General features: G+C 43.9%; 1 long non-coding RNA gene across 1 annotated transcript; it reads right to left on the bottom strand.

Annotated features, from left to right (window-relative positions):
• Positions 1-563: 563 nt before the first annotated feature.
• Positions 564-2426, bottom strand: Gm46679. The gene is made up of 3 exons (XR_001782766.1): positions 2348-2426; positions 1838-1964; positions 564-758 (listed from the first exon to the last, which is right to left on the bottom strand). It is a non-coding gene; the product is annotated as a predicted gene, 46679 (long non-coding RNA).

Here is a 7163-nt window from a genome sequence, read left to right as displayed (position 1 = left end):
CTTACTCATGCAAGGCAGTAGGGAATCCTATGGTTCCCACAGCTGGATTGTCATTTGTTCCTGTACCCTGGCTTTCCCTACCCACAGCCTCTTAGCCTCATGCCACATGAGGTTTGTAAAATGAAGCATTTGCTAATTAATGCCCTGGGAGAGCACACACGGAGCTCCCCCACTTTTCAATGTTGCCTTGTTCTCCTGCATAGAGATAGAGATACAGGGCTGCCCCTCAGCCAGTCAGCTAGACTACTCTTTACAAACTGCCTCACTTCCCACCTTTTCCAAACACAGTTTACAAGAACCCTCAGAGATCCACAATGTCCTGAACTCTGATCACGGAGTGTTCAGAAGGTCACTTCAGTCTGGGGTCTTCAGAGGAGAGCTGTGTCAACCATGATCAGGCTCTTGTCCTGTTTGAGACCATCACTCCTTGCCCCCTTACCCATCCATATGATGTCAAGTTTACCAGACAGCTGGTATCTGACCGAGTGGGAATGAGAACAATCCTCCATGATGTTGTATCAGGCTACATGGGAGAGGGTGGTAAAGAGGCACCACTTACCTTCCCAGGCCAGAAGGCAACAATGCAGTCCTGCTCAGAATCCCACGTTCCATCCTTGATGAGAAATCACATGAAGTTTCCCTGTGACCGAGGCATTTGTGGAAATCAAGCAAGGCAGATGAAGATGGAGACTCTCCATTCACTCGGGGATTAGCGCCTCTCCTCTTCCCTCTGATGTGGTGGTGTCACAGGATTCCAGCTACAGCACAGTTTAAATAAGGCACTGAGACAGACAATAAGAGCATGTGCAGACTTCAACGTAAAAATCACTTACTATCCAAAGACCTGCAGTGTCTACACTGAAGATGCTCATTTCCATCACCTGTCAATTAACCTTCATAACATTACTTCACTGAGCAATAAAAAAGGAAACTCTCTAAAGACACTGAAACTTGTGGTCAGACACATGGCTCCGTGGTTGACAGTACTCGCTGCTCTTGCAAAAGACTCTGTTTTGCTTCCCAGCAGCCACTTGGCAGCTCACACAGTCTGGAAGAGCAGTTGCAAGGAATCTGACACCCTCTTCTTGCCTCTGAGGGCACTGCATGCATGTGCTGAATACACATACATGCAGGCCAAGCACACATACACAGAAAGGTAAGTAAATCCGCAGCAGAGATTAGTGAGCATGGCAAGGAACCAGGGGAAAGCATGTGGTGAGAACAAGGACCAGTTTGAAAACAGTTTGGCAGTACCTTAAAAATCAAAGGCTTGCCTAATAACACTAGTCATTCCACACAGAGCGATTTACCCTGAGAGAGAGAGACAGAAAGAGGCACACACAGAGAGAGAGAGACAGAGACAGAGACAGAGACAAAGACAGAGACAGACAGACACAGAGACACAGACAGAGAAAGAGCGCTCACATACACCATAAAACAGAACAGCACCTCAGAGGCCTGAGAAACTAAAGAGAAAATTCCAGTGTCTCTGGTATAGTGTTTCCAAAAGCTGAGGGCAGAAGCACTAAACTCACTACAAGGAACAAGAAGAGGAAAGTTACAAATTTTGTCAAAAGACACGAGTTGACACATTTCAGAATCAGAAGATTAAATCCAAATAAATGTACAGGCAAATGACATCAAAGGTCTGAGAACAAAGGAAGAATGCCTTAGAAGCAGTCAAAGAGAAAGGATTCTATATCGATAGGCCTAAAACACTTAGAAAGATGGGGGCTTCTCATCAGAGACCTGGGAGCCCAGGAGGAAGAGGGAAGAACCTGAGGGAAAGGTGAAGAAGCCTCCCAAGTTATCTGCCCAGAAGGCAAAACATCCTCACCCCCACTCCTGCTCCCTCAGCAGGACAGAACTTCCACCATGGAAGGTGCTTGCTTACCGCCCCTGCTTCTGATCACCTTTCATCTTCAGTTCCCAGTGAAGTTGGAGGAATGGGCCAGCAGATGGCACTGTGAGCAAATGCACTGCTAAAGACCATGGGAAAACACTGCCTAGTGGCATGTCATCCTGCAGGAGGGCCTTTCTCCTAAAGCTTTCTGGAAGCATCATTTGCAGCCCCTTCAAGACCACCCTCCCTCATCACCTTAAACCCACCACCACCCTGTCCTTCTCCTGCTCCCTCTGTTCACGTTTCATCATTGAATGATCAAGGGGACAATACATCCAGCAGCCCTATCAGCAAAGTACGCACCTGCAGGGGGCATCTAACAGGATCCTGCAGCCTGCTGATCTCACACTGCTGTGTGTCTTTATGCTGGAAGACAAGCTCTCCTGAATCAGGTTGTGTACGCACCGGTGCCAACAGATCTCAAGATGCCCTCTAAGTACTTACCATGGATGGGGGTAATTACCATCCAGACAGGAGACTAATGCACAAGGGGCCAGTGGAAGCATCGCCTAGGAAGTGCACTGTGGGGAACGACATACCACAGGGTTAAAGATGAATCTGCTGTGTGAAGGCAGCCACGGGGGCATCCTAGTGCTTCTCAGCTGACACCCACTTTCTGCTTTCCAAAGTACCCATCATTCATACGTTCCTGTCAGTCAGTCAGCCAGCCAGTCAGTCAGTCTATCATTATGACCCCCATGGCCCACTGTGTTTCAGGTACTAGAAGGATGTGACATGGACACTGAGGCTCAACAGAGTACAAATGTTAGAGAAAGCTTTTTTCTCCTGCCTGACTCACTGATCAAGACTGTCAGGTTGTATCCCACCCTTCCAACCCTGCTTCCCTTCTCCTATATCCAGGTGAAGTGGATCTAATAAAATACTTTGCTCTACTAACTTCTGTGTCTTCTTGGATGACCCAAGATGATACAGTTGCTTCTGTAAGCTCTAGGAAAGGTCGGGGTCAATTAAGGCTTGGTACAGTATTACATTGATGCTACGGAGAAAGAAAGCAATATAAAGTCACATGCAGCCAGCTACAGGCACAAGCTGACTGTCTGGTTGCTACAACTCCCACATTAGAGATTTGTTGGAATAGCTATCCTGTGGAGAAGTGGGCCATTAGCATTTGCTCCCAGGATTTGCCATTCCTGTGACACAGGCTGAAAGAGAGCCTCTGGGGATTAAGATCAGGGGCTGGAAGATCCCACTGTGAAACAGGATTTCCTGCTCTGAGGGCATAATGCAAAATTGCTGGTAGTGATGGCCTGGAAGAGTAGAGGCCAAAATGGTTCATAATTAGTATACTTGAAAGGCTCACATGGCCTTGGCAGACAGGAATGTTGGGAGAGCATCACAGCTAAGGGGTAAGATGTGTTGGAAAACAGTTTGATTAGTTGAAGCCAGAAAAGGGCTATGAAGTAAAGTCCTAAAGGAAGCCTTAAAGGAAGTAGGACGTCAGAGCTATGCATGAGAAAGGACATTAACCTCATTCAGCGTCTTACCATGGGAACTTTGTTGGCCTAGAGTGACCATAGGCAATCTGATCTCACTGTGTACAAAGAAAGTTTGTGATGTTTTCTTTTCCTCCTCTTCCAGTTTCCTGTTTCTCCTTCTCACCTCCTACTTCTTTCTCATCTTCTTCTTCCTCCTTCTCTTTCTCCTGAGCTTCCTCTGACTTCTATTCTTCCTCTTCCTGCATGTCCTCATCTTCACTTGTAGCACTAACAATATAACAATATAACAATAATATAACAAAAATATAACAATATAACAGTACTTGAGCTACCAGTATTGAGAGTGTGGTTGAGAGTAGAAACAGTTGGGAGAAGAAACCCTCCACCATAGTCTTCCAAAAGACCTATATCCAACATAAGTCAATATGAGTGGCCACTTAGAGGAGGAAGTATTCACGCACAGGGGGTTGGTGAGCACTGTCACCCTGCCCCCAACAAAGCAGTGACTATCTCTGCTTAGGGTGTGCTCTCTAGTCAGATTTAGAAACTCCTTGACTCCAGAGGTAGCATTAAGATCACCAGGGAGTATAAAGCTGCAGCATCAAAGCCATGAAACCTGCAAAGGGCCCTATGGTTGGGCAGAGGGGGTCATTGAAATCAAGGAAACCAGAATAACTAGCAAGGCTGTTGCAAACAATGTCCTAGAAATCATGGTAATGGACTGACAACTTGTCCTTTATATCCTCCCACCACCAGCCCTAAGTCATGTAAACAGACGAGTGGAACCACGGCAACACTAGACCACTTCATATTATTTGAAGGCCTTCTTCTGACAAGCTACAGAGATGGTGGCTTATTTAAATAATGATAGAAGTATCAGAAGAATGAAGATGGAGATACAGGTAGACCAAAGAGCCTGAAAAGATTTCAATCAATATATTTGGCCCCCAAATTCAACAGAATAGTTGAACTTTTGCCTCCTCAGTTTGTGTCCTGGGTACCACAAACGACCATATGGAGTGCAAGTAGCATGCCATGTCTGGAAGATCACTGGAATGCCACTGCATTCCACATATACACACATTCCACATTCCACCCATACACAAGCAGTGTGCCCTGAAAACCATAGCAGCTCTAAGTGGTGGCCTTGGAGTAGTATCACTGATCTGAGTGTCCTAGAAATATATCTCCTAAACACAATTAGTAAGAAAGGTAAAAAATGTAGAAGAGCTGGGAAAGAGAAACAAAGCTCACCATCATCATAGAGATTACCAATGACTCAGGACATCTCCAGCTTGTGTGGGATGTGAGGTCATGTGTTCCTAATGGCCTAAAGAAAAAAATGTAAGGATGCAGGACCAGCAAGACAGTGCAATGGATAAGGACATTTACTGCCAAGCCTGATGAACGGAGTTAAAGCCCCATAGCCCCCATGATAGAAGAAAGCAGACTCCTCTAAGTTGTTCTCTAACATGGGTTCTGTGACCCACACTTATACATAGATATGCACAATAAATACATTATTGAAAAATGCAAAAGAAAAAGGAATCATGTCTAACTGGTGGGTTTAGTTGTCTATGGGATCACTAAGCTCATTCTGTGGCATGAACAAAGATCTGAAGCACAGGAAAAAGAGCAGATAAAATCATAGAGAAAGGGAAAGGGACAGCTTTACCCATTTAGGATGAGTGAGGTTGGCTTGGCTGTTTAAAGGGCATACTGAGTCCTCCCCTTTCTCCCACTGGCCCTGTCTACATATATGTCCCTGTGCATTCCAGTAGTTTTTCAGAGTCTTCTGGAAACAAGAAGCTACCATCTCAGGGAGCCTGCCTTCACGTCCTCTGTCCGCTTACATTTCACTAACTTTCCTTCAACACAGACCAGTACAGGAAGTTCACAGCTGGTTAGAATGCATAGAACAACTTTCTGTGGAGTGCCCTAACTAACACATCTAAAATACAACCCTACAACTAAGTCTCAGTTAACAGAGGGGCTTGAAAGTATGTAAGAGCGAGAGGAACAAGATACCTTTTGCAGGACGACATTTTCTATATATGATGTGGGCTCTACACACCAGTGAAATATCAGTCACCTACACAAGTTCAGCACAATGACAACACCAGGGGAAATCTCACAAGGCACTATATTTCTATGAAAGCTACAGGTAATTAATGGCTACTGAGAGAGGAAGATTCAGTCTTCTCTAGGGATGAGCTCCCTGATAGATTATCTAATATCCCAGTCATCCATAAACCCATACACATATGAGAAACATCAAAGGAACTCAGCAGGTTGTATTTTAATGTGTGTGTATAACTAATTCTAAATATAAATATATACTTACATATAACATTTATATTTCATATATTTAAACAAGTATATATATATATATATATATATGAAGAAATTCACCTTCTAGCACAGATGAGACACCATGAATGTGTAGATGCTTTTCAAATGCACACTAGGCCCTATCAGCTTGACCTATGTTAGTTGTCTGTAGCTAAACAGATAGAAGCTTTCCTTAGAACAGATCCCATGAAAGCCAAGCTACAAAGATCTGAACAAGGACAATACCAATAGACATGCTAACATGAAAGTTGGAAATTTCCCCAGGACCCTACCCCTAGACAAAGAACTATAGGCAACTAAGGAATGCTAAGAGTGGGAGTTACCATTCCCTAGGGATGAGCTCCCAATTGGTTTTCCAATGCCAATACCCCAAAACATATATGCAAGCAACACAAAATGGAATCATCAAGTTGTACTTGTATATATATGCATATATATGCATAATAACAATAACAATCAACGAGAATGAGGCCGTAAATTTGAGAGGAAACAATGGGAGCCACATAGGAGAGGTTGGAGGAAGTAAAGGCAATAGAGAAACAATGCGATTTCATAAAAATAAAAATCACTGTCATGAGCCCTAAGAATGATTTTTAGAGGGAATAAATGGAAATGAGTGACAATTTCTGTTTTGATCCACAGAACAAAGAGATTTATTTGGTGGCAAGCTGAAGTGTACATGGAAACTGAAAGCACCACTGAGGATGTGGCCATATAATCACACAACAGTGTTTAGAATAATCCTACCATCAAGTAACTAGAGGAATGTGGCCATCTTATCCTACTTGGGCATAGTAATGCTCAGTAGACAAGCTGAACAGATTATAGGGGAACCCATTCCTAATTAGTATCTACACGAAGAGACACTATCAAACAGAGAAGCTGTTAGAAGAAACCAATGCAAGACTTAGAGAGGGGTGGGTGAACAAGTAGAGGGTAAATGCAAGGGTAGACCACTATGCCTAAGAGGTACTGTAATCTAGCAATCTATATATCAGGAGGACTCATGCTAAGACCCAAGCTTGTTGTAACTAAGGGCTAGTCTTTGAGCTCTGAGTTAGGGAAAGAGTAACAGTAACTATTCCTCCTATTGAGGAACATAAGGGGCAAAGATGTTTCTCAACTCATACAGGATCCATGGTAAGATATATATTATTAAAAGGAGAGTTTTCAGCATATATTTGCATAAAAATAGAAGATCTGGGGTCTTCCCAGCTACCTATCCACTCACCACATATGCTTGGCCTGGCTTCCCTCTCCAGACTGGCTCTGAGCCATCTTGTTGACATCACATAACAAAGTAAGGGAATGATGGCTTCAACAGATGTATACTGAGAATCTAGAACTTTATAGTCACTATTATTGGGTATTCCTACTAGAACCAAAGGCACATTGTCTTGATAGGACAGGGACTTGTGGTCTGCTGTCCAGAGCACCCCTGATGGAGCATC

Source organism: Mus musculus, chromosome X (genome assembly GCF_000001635.26).
Source record: "Mus musculus strain C57BL/6J chromosome X, GRCm38.p6 C57BL/6J".
NCBI lineage: Eukaryota > Metazoa > Chordata > Mammalia > Rodentia > Muridae > Mus > Mus musculus.
The sequence above is the reverse complement of the archived record's forward strand: the minus strand, read 5'-3'. Positions and strand labels throughout refer to the sequence as shown.